Here is a 17,178-nt window from a genome sequence, read left to right as displayed (position 1 = left end):
TCTTGAGTTTACGGGACGAAAAACCCGAGTTTCCGGGAGGAAAAACCCGCTTGCCTGTGCCAGAAAACGACTGACTCGGGAATAGGCTTAGAAAAAGTTCCTCCAGTCAGCGACTAGACTAGAACCTAGGTCTAACTTCAAGCGGCCAAGTGCAGAGGACGCAAGCGCCACTTCCACTGAGCTACACAGGCCTTCTTTAAACTATTTAGAAAATTTAATATTAAATATAAAGTATCGTAGAAGTTGCATAATTATTTATAATCCATCAATATAAGTTAGTCATTTATTTATATAAAATGACTTACAAGGTTGCTAGTTTAATATTACCGAGATTTTTTAATATTAATATTTATTGTATCCATGTGAAATTCGTTTATATTTTTGGGAAGAGAGACAATAAATAAATTGTGCACCAAAAAAGGATCAAATATCGTAGAACAGTAAAGGAAATTCCAAAAAACGGTAATTAAACTGATAGTTTAGTTACCGTTATTTGGGTAGTACAGTACTTGTAAAGCAGTATGCTGTATACAAGTGTATATACTTAATTATATGGTTAAAGTAGTTGTCGCAGTCGGTAAGAATATATTATTCAATTAATTATTATTCTTATTTTACTGTTACTCGTTTATTTTAACAAAACCAAGATACTACTGTTTCTATTTTTGTATTTTTTAATCTTTTAACGTAATTGTTTATTTTATTTATATGTTTATTTTGGATTTAATAAATATTTATTTCGCTTTTGATAGATTAATACACATAATGGTGCCAAGAAAATTTGAATTCGGAGCGAGCTAGTAAAAGAAAACGACTGAAAAACAGCTAAAAGTCAGAAGAGGGCAATTTTGTGTTTCATGCGTTCTGAAAATGAAGAATTTCGTAGAACTGAAGTTATACTTCACAATTCTCGGAATGAAAACGAAACATTAGTATCATTATCAGGAGATGAAAGTGAAAATGAAGAACATCAAAATGATGTGGAAAACATAGAAGGAGAGAAAGAAGTAAATGAAACAAATCAAGAGGATTCTGAAGAAAATTTTCAATCGGAGTCTGTACTTACCAGCAAGCAAGCCACCCCTTATCCTACCGATATAGTAGTGTGGCCACTTACTATTAATAAACAGTTTATCGAGCATATTTTAATAAAGATGCCCCCAGAATGTTGGTAAAATAGAAAATTTAAAAAAAGAATACACAGAACCAATAGAATATATATGTCAGAAATATAAATATATCATATTTTTACTGTAAAAAGGCGAAGGGAACAAAGGAGAAAGAAACGAGAGTGGCTATTTTTTTCAGAAACCAGCAAAGCAATTTATTGCTTTGTTTGTAAATTGTTTCTAAGTCAAATAATAGCTTAATGAAGGGTTTAATGACTGGGGAAATATAACACGAACCTTATGTGATCACGAGCATTATACTGAGCATATACGAGCGATGTGCACATATCGCAAAAGAAAATCAAGTTCTGTAAATAGTCGAATTGATTCTGAATTGATCAAACAAATACAATCTAAAGAAAATTATTGGAGAGAGGTTTTAAAAAGAATAATAGCTACCATTAAGTTACTGAGTAAACTAGGGTAACTGTAAACTAGTAAACTGAGTAAACTCTAGCATTTAGAGGAAATACAAATGATATTTTTTTCTGCTTCTTGCGGAAATTATTTATCCCGTTTACATTATTTAAATGAATTTGATGAGTTTTTAAAACATCACATGAAAATGTACGCCAACTGTGGTTCTGGCAGATCAAATTATCTTTCTTACCATACTTGTGATGAATTCATAGCGTTAATAGCTAAAAAAACAAGAGAAATATTGATATCAGAAATTAAGGAAGCTGCTTATTTGGCAATAATTCTCGATTCAACGCCAGACATTGCCCATAATGACCAACTAGCTATGATATTTAGGTATGTTGCCGCAAATTCTTACATTAGAGAAACATTTATCGGGTTCATCAGAATTACACAACATTATAATTCCTTATATTTAGAAGAGGTAGTATTAAATAATTAGAAGAATTATCTTTGGATATAAAAATGTGCAGAGGACAAAGCTATGATAACGCTGCCAATATGAAAGGTATCTATACAGGTTTACAAGCTAGGCTGAAAAAACGTAGTCCCTCTGCACATTACATACCGTGCTCTAGTCATTCCTTAAATTTAATTGGCAACTATGCCGCGGAATCTTGTCCTGAAGCAGTGCAATATTTTTGTTTTATTCAAAATGTATATAATTACTTTTCATCTTCAACAAGAAGATGGAGTATACTCCTTAAACATTTAGAAAAAAAATCTTTAACAGTTAAAAGACTAAGTGAAACGAGGTGGTCCGAAAGAGCTGACGCTGTATTGGCTTTGAAACGTGGATATAAACAAATTAAAGACGCATTACTTGAATTATCCATTTCTCCTCATGAAAAACTTATTTCTAAATTAGAGAGCTCATCATTGGCTGAACATTTCGACAAACCAGAAGCAGCAATTTTAACAGTTGTGTGGGACAAAATTTTACAACGAATAAATGCTACTAGTAAATCTCTACAAGATCCCGATGTGGATTTGTTATTAACTAATAATTTGTTACACTCTTTAGTTGGTATTATTTTAGATATAAGAAATAGTTTTACTGCTGTAAATGAAGAAGCGAATTTATTAACAGATGAGACAAAATTTAAAGATGAAAAGGAAAGAGTTAAAAAACGAATAAAAAAGGAGTGATGAAGTTTCACAATCTAACAATGAGATTACATTACATGGGAAAGGAAATTTCGCTGTGAACACTTTTAATCTTATTTGCGATAAGCTAATTTTGGAAATTAATGAAATAACCAAAAGCTGTTTCGACATATTAGATATGTTTGACATTTTTTTGAAGGAAGATATAGATCAAGACAATTACAAGACCAGTATTGATAAAATTTTACAAACTTACGGGACTGATATTGATTCCTAAAAATTTACTGATGAAGTTAAGCAATTTTTAATAACGATGAAGGAAGAAAATTCTTCAATTAAAAATATGTACAGATTTATAAACGATGGGTTAAGGTCTACTTAACCGAACGTAGAAACAATTTTAAAAATATTTTTGACTATGCCTATTTCAAATGCAAGTGCTGAACGCTCGTTTTCAGGGTTGAAACGAGTAAAAATTATTTAAGAAGCAACTTGCACCAAAATAAAGCACGTGACCTGTCGTTATTATGCATTGAATCAGGTGTAATGAACTCGATCAATTATGATAACATTATAGATATATTTGCTAAAACCAAAGCCAGAAAAAAAGCTTCTTATTTATTAATTTGTTTATTTAAATTTGAACTGATTTATTTTACTTTTTTAAAATGCAAATATATGTATACAAATGTTGTATTGTGTTATTAAAATGAGTTATTATGGAAATGTTGACTTTTATTTTCAATAAACTAAGAAAATGCTTATTTTTAAGGGCCTCATAATGATGTTGCGCCACGAGCCTCCAAAAGTATAAATGCGGCCCTGTTAAGAGAACATAATCACCCACGGTTTTAACTGGCATCTTCACACCGCTGCTGTATTTTAAGATGTTGCCAAGGCCTTTGATAAGTTCTGGCATCAAGGCCTTATCTTCAAACTAATTGAAAACAATATCCCAATTAAACTAGTGTTACACCCTGATACCTTAAGAATGTAGAATTCTCAGCTATCATGGTGTAAACATGAAGAGCAAATAAATTAAAAACCCTGCATGAAAGATAATAGATGAATTATTTAAGAGAAAAGGAAATATTCTTGCATCCAATAAAATATATAAAATATAAAGGTGTTTATTGAACTAACTAACAAATAGAAAGAAAGAAAGAATATATTAATGTTGTAATATGATATAAAAGAGAAAATTTATCTAAGTAAGACAGAAAAGGATTAGTCATAAGAAATGGTATGTGAGAGGCTAGAGATTAAATTCAGAGAAAAATTTTGGAAAGGGGATTAAATTAGAGGCTAGCACAAGAAAAACAACAGACAATCGCTTAGGGTCAATTCCCGGATTGAGACTTCGTTACAGCCGCGCCGATCAAATGACGTTTGGCAGAAAAACGCCACCCTAATTGGTCGGCAAAGTCAAGTCAAAAAGGGGGGGGGGGGCGGAGAAAAGAAGTTAGAGAAAGTGCCGTTAGGAGGAGAGACTCTTTTTGGCTTTTGGTTTTGGTTCTGTTCCAGGAGAGTTCTTCGCGAGCTCTTTCGTATGGATTTCACGGTGTTTTCCTGAGTGGCGAGATAGGGGTTATATCTCCATCATGACAACACGGAAACGAAAGTGAGCAGGATTTCGATTCCGTACTTCCTATGTAAGAAGTGAGGAATGCCATATAGTCAAAGAAAAGAAAGCATATTCTTTGTGTTTCAACTCCAGTGTCAACTACGAGAAAGGGAAAGAAGTAAAGAAATCGATGTCCACGTCGCGAGTTGTACAGCCGTTACATAGATGATTCAAAGTGTGTCCTAAGTTACGAGAGGTTAAGACCGCGTAAGCATAGTTCAATTCCAAAAGGAACGTAGGAGAAACAGATTATCGGAGAGGTTATACCAAGATAGTTCGATCAAAAAAAGGAAGAGGCCCATATGGAAAATTCAAGAAAGAAAGGTACTGTAAAATATATCTCGTGTTAACTAAGATTCGTCTGTATTAGTTATCATTATTCTAATACTGAACTGTTGAAGTGACCAAGAAAACAATACTAGGACTTTAGTATATGACAGAATATAATGAGAGTAAGCTTACTAATGTTAATATTATATGAGTAATTATGTGTCCTGAGAATTTTGCATGTCTAATATATTGTATAAGAAAGTTTAAATGTCATAGTTATGTGGCAGTGCAGTAAATGGATAGTTAAATAGTGTGAATTAATCTTATATGTCCGTGTCAAATGAATTTATGTATTGAATGTGCATGGCGGCATGATCGTAATACCCTTTATAGGATCATAACTTAATTATTTATGATAAGCTAATGTCAGTTTGTAAATATTTAGTATAGCATTGAATTGAGTAATAATTAATATTTGAATTGTACCATGTTAAGGAATTTAATAAACCTTTTGTCCAATGATAAAACAGTTGTCTGAAATTGCTATCCAACACCATTTGAAAATTACGAACCTAATCACGCAGGAAATTAATGTGTTAAGAAACGAGATAAAGTGTCACGACTGCAACATTGTTTCACTTTCAGACATATTTGAGTTCTTTCTCCTTGTTTTTGCATATATCTTAAACTAAATGTCCCAAAAGGCACAGCATAATACAAATATTAGGGATACTAAGGGGAGAAATAACTTGGATATTAGTAAAAATTTTGGTGATATCTCGAGCATAGATAATAGTAGAACGTAGATAAGCGGAAATTATTAGATAGAATAAAAATCATAAAATGGGATACAACACTAGTGAAACTCATATACTCATATATTAGTGAAAGATACATGCAAGTAAAACTCAACGGAATTGTGTCATCAAGGCGCGAAATTCTGGCGGGAGTACCTGAGGGCTCTCTTCTGGCCCCAACACTTTTCACAACTTACATAGCAGATATTCCTCTCAATTCAAGAACAACTATGACGGCCCTTTATGCCGACGACACCGCTATTCTAGCAAGATCTCTCAGCCTTCGCCTAGCAATCACCAGACTCCAAAGAAGTATCAATGAGCTAGCAAACTGGTTCACCAACTGGAGGATTCAAGTGAACCCCTCAAAATCTCAGCCATGCTGTTTTCAAGAAGCAAGGTCTGCAATAAAGAAGACATCCTGCTCTCTGGTCATAAGATCCCATCACCATCAGAGACCAAATATCTTGGGGTATTAATGGATAAGAAACTCCTTTTTAACAAGCACATCAATCTCATTGGCTCCAAATCTTCCAAAGTAATAGCACAGCTCTACCCATGGATCAACCGCAAGAGCACATTGAACATACATAATAAATTGCTTCTTTACCGGATGGTAATGCTTCCAGTCAATACCTATGCCTCACTAGCATGGAGTCACACTTCGAGATCAAACATTTCGAAATTGCAGAGAATCCAAAACAAATGCATTAGGATGATCCTGGATGCACAGTGGTTCATCAGAAATTCACAGATTCACTGAGAAACAACCGGCATTCCATACATCTCCTCCCTTCTCCGTGATCTTGCAGAAAAATTCTTCGTGAAGTCAAGGTTACATTCAAACCCACTGATCGTACAAGCTGTCAATTACAATGAGACTGATTACTACAAACACAAAAGACCGAAGGCTGTTCTTCTCTTAACTGATCATAGCTAACACAACTGCCCCCAGATGGCGAGCTTAATTGCTCACAAATCTCCTTTTCCCAAAAAACTCTTATTACAGGTAAAGGGTAATATGAAAAACTAGTGCTTCATCCATTCTGTCAGTGACGTTAATGGTAAAAATAATATCAAAATTTTATTCCGACTTTTAAAACTGTTAAAAATGGGCTTTGTTTCGAAAACAAATTGAAGTGTGCCTGGCTCTGAAAAACAACAACAAAATTATACTAAAATTCAAACATCCGTTTACACATAAGTCCTGTAATGATGATTTCAAAGATCGTGACGTTTCAATGCGCCTGCGTTGCCTTTCTTCTGTTTCCGGGATATCCGTTTGTGATTACAGCTTGTTACCAAATGTTGCGAAATTCGCTGACGTGAGAAAGCACCAGCCAATAGCAGATGATGTTTTGTGAAGTATTTAATACGAATGTAAGCATCTTTCTCAGCATTTTACTTTGTATTGTTGAGTTCTCTCTGTTCTACGCATTCTACAATCTCAACGTTTGAAAATAATTTGCTCTAACAATTCTTTTCTTAGATTAAATAGCAACCCGTGAGGAGTGCATATAAAGGAAAAAAGGTACTTATATCTGCACTGGGGATAAAAGGTAAGTGGATTTACAGGAAATATGTTTACGTACTCGTAATGCAGAAAAAGTGCGCCGAGTGAAATTGCATTTTGAAAAATCATTTGTTATTTGTTTAGATCTTCATAATAAGAAATAAATCGTACGATTTAAAATAAAAGATCCAATGATAGTTGTTAAAGAAAGCGATGTGACAAATAAGGAAAATGAATCTGAGGCACTTCGGATATTTGAAATTTTCAAATGAAATTTAGCCGGATGTCATATTGGACTTTGTGTCGGTAAGGTCAGAACTGGCAGTAATTCTGACCGCTGTTTAAGCCTTTCGGAACTCACAGAACCCCCCATTATATAGGGGTAGATCCAAAATATAGTTGGCAAATTATAGAAACTTTACGATCTCAGGAATAGAGGTAGAGATTAGGAAAAGTTTGTAATGAACTCGAAAATAGGCTGTGGAGTGGACGTCTTGGCTCACGTTAACAATATTTTCTAATTGTTTACGTACTGCATTAGCAGTACGTAAACATATTACCTGTAAATTCACTTACCTTTTATCCCAAATGCAGATATAAGTACCTTTTATCCTTTATATGCATTCCTGACGGGTTGCAATTTAATCTAAGAAAAGAATTGTTAGAGCAAATTATTTTCAAACGTTGAGATCGTAGCATGCGTAGAACAGAAAGAACTCAACAATATAATAAAGTGAAAGTGGAATTGGAAAAATGAAATGAATCCACTATGATACCGCTTAACTTCACAAAGTCTTTTAAGAGGATTCCGCATGAATTTCAGCAAATTTCGGCAAATACGGATCAATAATATGAACGCGAATTGAATTGAATATGAATTGATTAGAGAATGGCTGATGGACCGAGTTGTCAAAGCGTAGTATCTGGTGGAGTAGAATCAACGCGAAGACAGATGAGAAATGACGTGCTTCAAGACTCTGCACTTCGCTCACTATATTTATTTTTTTACATTGATAATTTGGAGAGGAAATCCAGTTGTTTTCTGATAAAGACAAATTTGCAGAGTACGAACAGCTAAAAGTGATGTAGAAATCTGTAAGATGAGTGGAATAAACGAAATTTCTAGATAAATGATAAAGTTCAACGTGGCAAACAGAAAAGTATGTATGTTGAGCGGAGGTTAAAATATTGCAATGAGGTGGCGCTTCACAAACTTGAACAGAAGAATGTGGGAGTGAATAACGGACGGGAAGTCGAGTTAATTAAAAAATTGCTAATTAAAATGTGTGACATTGCATAAGGTGGCAATTATAGACTGATTAATGTTAGTATTGATTGAAAAAGCAATCAAAAATTATTTAGGAATCGTTTCGATATTCTTTCGATATACTTGTTGAAGAAAGATGCTTACACTTTAGAGAGAGAGAGAGAGAGAGAGAGAGAGAGAGAGGTTGCTTATGACAAACTTCGTTTCCGTGAATAGATCACGGCAGAAATGAATGAATGCAATGGCCACGATACGATTTCTTTGTATTTGAAATAAAGCTTCAAATAGTATTGAGTTGTTTTTTCTGACCTGCTATATACAAATATTGTATACAAAGAACTTTGAATTCAAAGAACTGCATTATCCAAGGAGGAATTATCATAATATGCACTTTTGGATAATGGTATGCATCCCATTCTGTCTTTTCTTAACAGGTTATTGTCTGAATCAGCACGACGGTGGATCGTGGCATTTTGCAGATGCTGATGCTACATGCCTTGATGAAAATGATGTGAAAAAATTTAAGTGGTCTGCGAAGTGTCTCGATTTCAGCACAACAAAGAACCTTTTAAGTTTATAATTTGTTTTTCTAAAATACAGGCTGTCCTCATACCATTTTTTTTTCAACATAAAGCATTAGTCACAACATAAATTACAACCGTCAGTGGCACAGAATTTTAATATTTATCTGATTTATATGTCTTTCCTATAACGTTTTTTCTGCATCAAACCATATTTATAAATTTATTTTTTCTCTTTTCTTGTTAGGGTGTGATTTGCAATGGAAAGCAAGAAATCTAATGACGTCGACGATTATTCACAAATATTTACAAAGAGCTTCTTTTTCGACAGAAGCGATCGGTTTTCCAACATAAAATTAGAAAACAACGCTAACAAAAGATCAAACAGCTCCAGTTCACTCCAGTCCAAGGTTCATAACCAACCTTCCTCATCTTCTGACCCACAGAATGGTAATAAAGATTGTGGAGACAATAAAAAGTAATAAAGGCCTTCAATCAGAGCACTGAGAAATTCGATCTGCATGGACTTCCTGAACATAAAAAAAAGTAGGTGAGCTTCAGGGAAAAATATCCCTCTTTTTATCTAAAATGTGATTGCCAAGAATGAATGGTTGATTGTCTTGATTAAGAGACCTAGATTTGCCTAGGCCAGGTGAAAGCAATATCATGACTTCTTTGGCAATTTCTTCTCATCTCTCTCTCTCTCTCTCTCTCTCTCTCTCTCTCTCTCTCTCTCTCGTGACGAAGGAGTTAAAATATGGATAAGTTTCTAGATTATTAATTTTTTTATTATGTTTTTAGGGAATGTTTACTACCTTACAAGGAACCCAAACCGTTCAATTTAATTTGAAAATCAGCACAGTTTTGGCAAGCAAATAGTCTTACAAAGATCTGCAATTAATTGGCCATCACGTTCTTCAGGTCTGACGGCTCCCAATTTCATCCTACGTTATTATCTGAAGGAAATGTCGCATCTGAATAAGCCTCAACCAATCAAAAGCTGAAAGACAACATTCCTGCAGAAATGAAGTAGCTGCAGCCCGTAACATTAACAGCTGTCATGGAACCTGCCGTAGAAAGGGCTCGGTTTTGCGAAGCCGATAATGGAAAGCATTTACGTGATGCGGTTTTTCATAACTAATAAAAATCTGCAGGTTCTCTATTTCCTCATAACAAAAAATAATACAAATAATTAATAAATAAAAAAAAATTATTACATGTTTAATCTCCTTTGTCACTTAAAGGCCACGCTTTTTATTCAAACGGTGATTTTTCGAAATATTTTCGAGATTTATTTTAATTTTCTGTTTTCTCTTTCCTCGCGTATTTCGCCATCTTTTTTGTTTTCATAAAACACTAAGACTTCTACTACTTTTAAACATACAGGCAGAAAATACAAGTTATTCAATAACGTAGGAACATTATTACAGATTTTTCGAGTAACGGGGAAGTAAGCAGTCTCGTGCGAATAAGGATAGATGTTCGATCAATTGAAAGCAGTTTATTTCCTTTGTAAAACAGACACATCAGCCATAGAACACACACCGTTTATAGGTGTAATACATCCAGCTTAAGAGCTAGAGGCCATGTTGTAATATTAACAAATCTTGACTACAAACATCAGCAAGTTAATGTACTATTCGCTTACCAAACATCCTAAATGTTTATTGGCTCAATACAAAACTGTAGGAAAGGTTTTCCGTTCTTGAAACTAAACACCTTAAGAGCAGTGTTTGCAACTGCAACAAAGATTTTTAGTAAAAGGGTATTTTGTATTTATATTATTTCATCTATTTTGTGCTGTACTTTCAGTGCTAATAAATCTTCGCTGTTCTTCAGTTTGTAATCGTCCGAGAAATTATCTTTTCCATTCTGCACAATTGAGAATAAAGCAAGTCATTGTGTTGACAACTCTTGAAATTCTTGCAAATAAATTTTGCACTCAAATTAGGAGTGGAGTTCAGATTTCCTTCATGGGGAATGAGATTTATCATTCAACTGGTGTGGTAAGTTCACAAGTTCACGCTTGGAAAAATCAAGCCGTGAGTTCAGGTTCAAACTCGGTTACAAACAGAGACGCAAAGCTGCCATTAACAAAACATCCAACTTAAACAAAAGAAGAAATGAAATATAAATTGTAAAGCTTATAGATAAAAATGTAGTTGGTTTCTTATATCTTTTAAAAATTAAATTAAAATTTTAAAGTAAGAGGATTTAAAAAAAAAAAAACATTTTCCAGTAGATTATTGTAGTCCATAGGATATTTATTCTTATTTTCGTTCTGTCTAAGAGTAATTTATCTCCGCAAGAAGCAAAGATGGCCACGAATTCCAGATTGTAGATTGATTTTAAAGTATTATCATCAGGTGCATGTCTGCGCGGTTAGGTTCGACAGAAGTATTGTCCTGAGGGATTGCATCAGTGGATGGCCAACCGGCTGTATTAATTCGTCCGTAAATCTCTCGTTAGGAGGGGATTCAAACCGTGCTAGAACGGATGAGAAGGATATCATATAGGATCAGGTGTGTGTGTGTGCGTCAGGTTAAGCAGAAACAAAATCCTCTTCATACGTTTTGAGAGATGGATTACTAAACTATGTAACTGCTAAGAATTTTTGTTTTTCTCGCTAGTTTCATCATACAGAAAGGCTTGATTCCTTTCGTCGGAATGAACCGGGTACGAATGCCACCTACGACACAAAGAACCTCTATATGGGATATTCAAATCAAGGCGAACAGTTGCAAGTGCTATCGGTACGTTGAATTTTGTACTACAACTTGTTTGGTCATTAAATCTCAATGTAAAAAAAGACTGAACTGCAGAGACTGTTGGTGTGTGTGTGGGGGGGGGATTAATTATTACCATTTGAGCTAAGAATGCTTCACACCGGTAAAGGAGAGCTTTTCTCTGAGTACCTCACAAATAAATTCTTATCACTACCATACCACAAGCAATGCCATGAAAATATGGAACTTATTTTTTCTTATTCTATCGATCGTTTTCTCTCTCTCTCTTCTGTATCGTTTGTATAACATTTTTTCCTCATGAAACGATAGCTTTTGCAGTTTCTTAAAGAAATCTGTGCTGATAGATATTCTAAGGCCTCCAATATTACTTTTATTAAACCAACTTTTGGCCAATTCCTAGTCCACATCTAGTTGATTGAAGAAAGCACTCTTGAATTTATGTAAAAGTCCTTAGAGCATCTTCTGTACACCCTCAAATTGAGGATCTCCATTTCCTTTGGAAGTTAGAGGTTCGAAAACTCAATGCAAATGGATGAGGAGTAATAAATAAATAAATATTGATAGATTAATTATGGACTACATTGACAATAAGCAAAATTTACGAAACCTGTCTCTTAGATCAATCCTAATTTAGCGGAGGATAACCACCACTAGAAGGGAGATACATTAGTAGTATTCTGTGACTTCATCTGCGATGAAGTCACAGAGTAGAAATATTAAATATTTTCATTTGTCTCTTCCCTATCTTTGATTTCTGGTAACTTACGAAGCAAATATGCCGGCTTGGCTGGCGGAGTGGCTTGCGCGACTGCTCTCCACCAAACAAGTTACGATCTTGCCTTGGGCATTAACGTTTGTTATTGTCTTTAGGTGAGAGGTGAATTTCTTCCCACGATGTGGGTCCACTGTTCCCCTTATTAAACACGAAAATTGGCTTGAAACAGTTCCATGTTTGGTCTTTAGTGAGGTTTCCGGACCATATAAAATATGCAAAATATATATAAATGCCATAATAAATGTTTAAAAAATACTTAGCCCCCCCCCCTCCACCATGGTACGAAATAGTATATTCACACTATAGGGGGGGGGGTATATAAGTAAATGTGTGCAAAAAAAATACTTTCTGATTGGAAGTGATAAACAAACAGTGACGGAATTATAGCTTTATATTAAAGAAATAATTTGCGTTAAACTGAAAATGATAAATAATTCATATTGAGCGAATTTAATTTGTTCACGTTTCTTGAATATGCTAGTAACAGTTTGAGCAAAATAAAAAAATACGATTTTTATACGATTTAAAATACAATTTTTCCCTTTATTAATAATATATAATGTCTTTGAATCTAATATTATCCTCAAGAATGTTTCAAATATTTTAATTGTTTTTTTTATTTATCAATTTATATTTATTTTATTCGTAAACATTTTATTTTATTAAATAATTTGTTGAAGACTGCAAGATATACAACGTGAAGTTTTGAATTCAACTGAAAAAAATGTGGATTTGAAATTTATTTTGACTTTGTTGTTAATGGAATTCATTTTTCCTTCAGATCACATTTCCAACTGTACTGGAGATCATCTGATGTCCTAGAACAAAATTGATTGTGTACATTTTTGCACAGTTATTAGAAAAACTTCATTTTTCCTAATATATCTACGCAATAGATTTCATGCCATTGTCAATCTGTACAGACGTCTCCTGGTGTTATAACGATGACAACAGAAATAATAAAAACGATATTTATACCTAATTTTCAATTTCTTTCTGAGCAAAGACGTCAAGTATATGAGAGGCTATTCTTTGGAATAGGGAATTTGTGATTTGCAAACTTAAGAGGAGAAAAAGCAAGTTATATTTTACGTGGTCGAAGTTGAATAAGATGATGAGTGATGTTGAATAAATTACACGAATTTTTGAAGATAGAGAACATGGTTATTATGATGCATGTTAAAATAATCAGGCATGACCACGCTGAAATTAAATATTGGACACCTTTCTTATACAGTATGGCGTAGTTCCGAAACACGAAATTTGTTAACCAATTTAACACACATGAAAAATAAATCTTAGAACATCATCATCAATTAGAAACGGTGTTAAAAGGCGTTACCTGCCAGTGTATTTCCCACATAATATGTATACTTCATTGATTATATGCACTACATAACGTCCAACATGATTCAAGTACCATCGCTTTTGATTTAAGCGGACTAAAGCTGATTTAGAACGACGCTACGATTAGCATTGCATTGTACATCGAGCTATTTTTGACGCATTTTTGAACTTGCGAATAGGGCCTATTGAATTCCTATACAGAGTTTTTGTTATTTTCTAGATAACTTCCCGTTTCTCATCTGTACTGTGATAGGTTGGGTCTAATTTTTTGTGATCTCTTCCTCCACGTGCCTGAAATGGTTTTCATGAATATTTCCTGCTGAATTCTCGTCTATCTAACAAGACTTATGCTAAGTGAACAAAACAATTTATATACACCTGGATTTTTGGATATTTAATGAGAAGTGGCTTAAGTGATCTAGGAAATATTTTTCTGAGTCAGCTTGAAGAACATGTTATTTCAAAATCTTCTGTTAGGATTTATGTTGTTCAGGTAAACGTTGGGTTTGTTTTTTCTTTAGTTCATGGCCACATAAGGAAATATACCATGACCATGATTATTATTATTTTTTTGGAATTTCCTTTGCATTGTATTGTATTTTTAATTAAGATGTTTTCAAAGGACTCCATGTAAATATTTGCCAGATGAACCAAAATAGATGAATATCTGGGAAAACTCTCTTTCCTGCTCATATGGCTCGTTGTGCAATTAAAACAAACGTTCTTCAAAACAATTAATCATAATTACAAACCATTATTACAATTCAAAGCGTAATCATTTATTGTAGCTGTAACTATGCTATTTTTAAATATTTCCCCTCAAATCGCATTCGAGTGAACATCAGTCTAAATAAAGAAAGTTCGTTCTAGGATCATTAGGGTGGATGCATCTTTATGATGGTGAAACGGTCGTTAACCACCGATAAAACATCCGCTTAGAGGTTCGAGTATGATGTCAAAGGGGAGGGATGATAATGTACTGTGATCTTCATCGCTTAAGGATACTATTTTGTGGAAGGACATTAAAATTAAATATAGTTATATTTCTCCACGACTATCTTTAATATATATGGTGGATATAGATGGGGAATAACATACGTGGAGCAAATAAAGCTCATAAAAATACAAGAGTACTATTGTTGATAATCTTTCATGGGCAAGACTTTCATAAAAGAAAGCATGATATAGGCAATGAAAGAAATTCATTTTTCATTATATTTTTAATGTTTTGTAAACAGCTGAAAAATATCACTCTGTATTCACAGTTAAAGAATGTATATTGTTGTCGATTTCGAATCTAATTATTTACTGCTAACTCAGGTTTCATTTTCCCCGAATGGCTAATACATTCCTGAACTCTTAATATTCAGTAACATTGACAACAGACCAGGAACGACCCTAAGAACTTAGTCTTATCTATGGAGCACTTTCACACCTGAAATTAAATCCCACGAATTAAACTGAGATATTAAGCACGACATCCACACAGTGGTCGAATCATTCTTTCCAAAGTGTTTACCAAGAAGATCGCTCTTTATCTCAGTAATCCGACATTTGTTTTAATGTTCGCAGATATTGATTTCATTAAGCACAGTATGTTTTATACTTCTTAACTAAAACGGTTCGAATCGTCCATCTGTAGACGTTCCATATGGAAAGTGACAGGGTTACATGAAACTTCATCGAAAAAACAGTTAATCGAGAGACCATTAATCGAAAAGGCAATTCATCGAATGAACAATTAATCGAATGAACAACTCATCGAACGACAATTCGTCGAAAATGCAATTCATCGAAAAAACAATTCCCTGAAAATTTTAACTAAAATTTCATTAAATTGATCCAGTCAAAGCTGAATTGCTAATATCATTTAAACTTTTTTCGAAAATGTTATAATAAAAGTGATCCATTTAGAACAAAAACTGAACCGTGCAGACAGCTTCTTGCACCAACAACTTCTGCTAATTCTGCTAAAGTCAGAGAGTTGTTGTACATAATTTGGACACGTGATTTCTTTGTTGCCTCGAATATAGCTGAACTGAAAACTGGAACGATTCGACATTTTCTTGTAAAAGTTTTCAAATAGAGAATCTGAATCAGATTCGCTATATGAAACTTTCATTCATCCCATAAGAATTCTATTTGAATTAGTATGGGATGAATAAAATTCATCCCATACTAATTGCTGTATTGAAATCGCATATTACTACTAGTCACAATAATAATAATAATGGAGCCTGCGTAGGCTGGATTTTTCCTCCTGGAAACAGGCAAATCAGTCCCATGAACAGACATGAAACAGTTATCGGACAAGAAAGACAAAAAGAAACCATATTGTTCTCTAATTAAAATAGCATTGCTTTCTCACTCTGCACAGTTCAGTATTTGTTCATATTTTCCAAAAAGTTAAAGTTTTCGGTGAAATGTTTTTTTCTATTAATTGCATTTTTGACGAATTGTTGTTCGATGAATTGTTCATTCGATTAATTGCCTTTTCGATGAATTGTCTTTCGATTAGTTGCCTTTCCGATGAACTCTCCGGATGCTAAGTGACAGATGATCTATGCGTATTCTATTTACTTTTCACTATAATCAACAGAAAGGCATTGTTTGATGAGTGTGTGCTTGCAGTTTGGCATTCACGAGAGACTGCAAGCACGCACTCACCAAACAATGCTACGATTGAAAGAACAACTTAAATGTAACCACAACATTTTCATGTTAATTATGTACTGCAATTTTTTTCCTGTGTTTCTCAGTTTTTTAAGCTTCAGTGTTTTTAATGCTGTTTCCTATTTTAAAAAAGGCACCCGAAGAAGGCTGTCAAAAGCCGAAACTTATAGTGTGTTATACCATTAAAACCTCACAATTATTTTCGGTTTCAGTCATTTATGTTATCAGTGTTCTTTCTTCATTATATAATAAATAATCCTTTTTCATGCAGAATGATACTTTTCATTAAACTTAAAAAATAAATTTTTTCCTCGTCGTCGGCGTCTTCCTATCCAAGTTCTAGGCCAAGTGGCCTGTTCCGGACTCAGTTAATCTTCTTTTCTGTCGTCCCCTATTCCTTCTTCCTCTCCGATTACATGTTAAAATGTGTTTTATATGTGTGTGTGTGTATGTGTGTGTGTGTGTGTGTGTGTGTGTGTGTGTTATAAATATATTATATGTTAAGTTTTTTCCTAAAGTAAAGCAAAATATTTATTTAACTGTTTCTTTTTTTCTAGGACTACATCCTGATATAATTCAACTGCAAAGGTTAAAGAGGTTTTATCGCATCTTCTTACTATTCCTAAGAATTAGAACTAAGGGTTTTTGTGGGAAAATAGCACACATTCGATAAGCATCTCTGGAAAAACAATCACAAAGCGTGTCTGTCCACATTTCACATTGTAATGTATGCAAAATAAAGTGACTGTTCACTACACAGTGTGTTGAATCTGGAGGATTCCTATAATCTTTTTCAAATAGAGAACTATACCGTTAGGATGCTTTTTTTACGTTTTTGGTTTTAACGACGTCTCTTTTATTTTATTATTTTTATTCGTTTTATTGGGATATCCCTGTCTCTATTCGTTCTACAGAAGTAAGAAATGCAATAAAGCAGACATGCCGTTT

General features: G+C 33.8%; 1 long non-coding RNA gene across 2 annotated transcripts; it reads left to right on the top strand.

Annotated features, from left to right (window-relative positions):
- Nucleotides 1-6,811: 6,811 nt before the first annotated feature.
- LOC150103838 (uncharacterized) lies at nt 6,812-16,987 on the top strand. Of its 2 annotated transcripts, none has more exons than XR_016548667.1 (3): nt 6,812-6,946; nt 8,936-9,234; nt 16,788-16,987. It is a non-coding gene; the product is annotated as an uncharacterized LOC150103838 (long non-coding RNA). The 2 variants fall into 2 exon arrangements; XR_016548668.1 differs by lacking the exon at nt 6,812-6,946 and adding an exon at nt 7,567-8,570.
- The last annotated feature ends 191 nt before the right edge of the window (nt 16,988-17,178 follow it).

This window comes from Typopeltis vanoorti, chromosome 8, assembly GCF_054136105.1.
Source record: "Typopeltis vanoorti isolate ZY-2024b chromosome 8, IOZ_Tvanoo_1.0, whole genome shotgun sequence".
Classification (NCBI taxonomy): Eukaryota; Metazoa; Arthropoda; class Arachnida; order Uropygi; family Thelyphonidae; genus Typopeltis; species Typopeltis vanoorti.
Note: the sequence above shows the minus strand (reverse complement) of the source record. Positions and strands in the feature narration are given on the sequence as shown.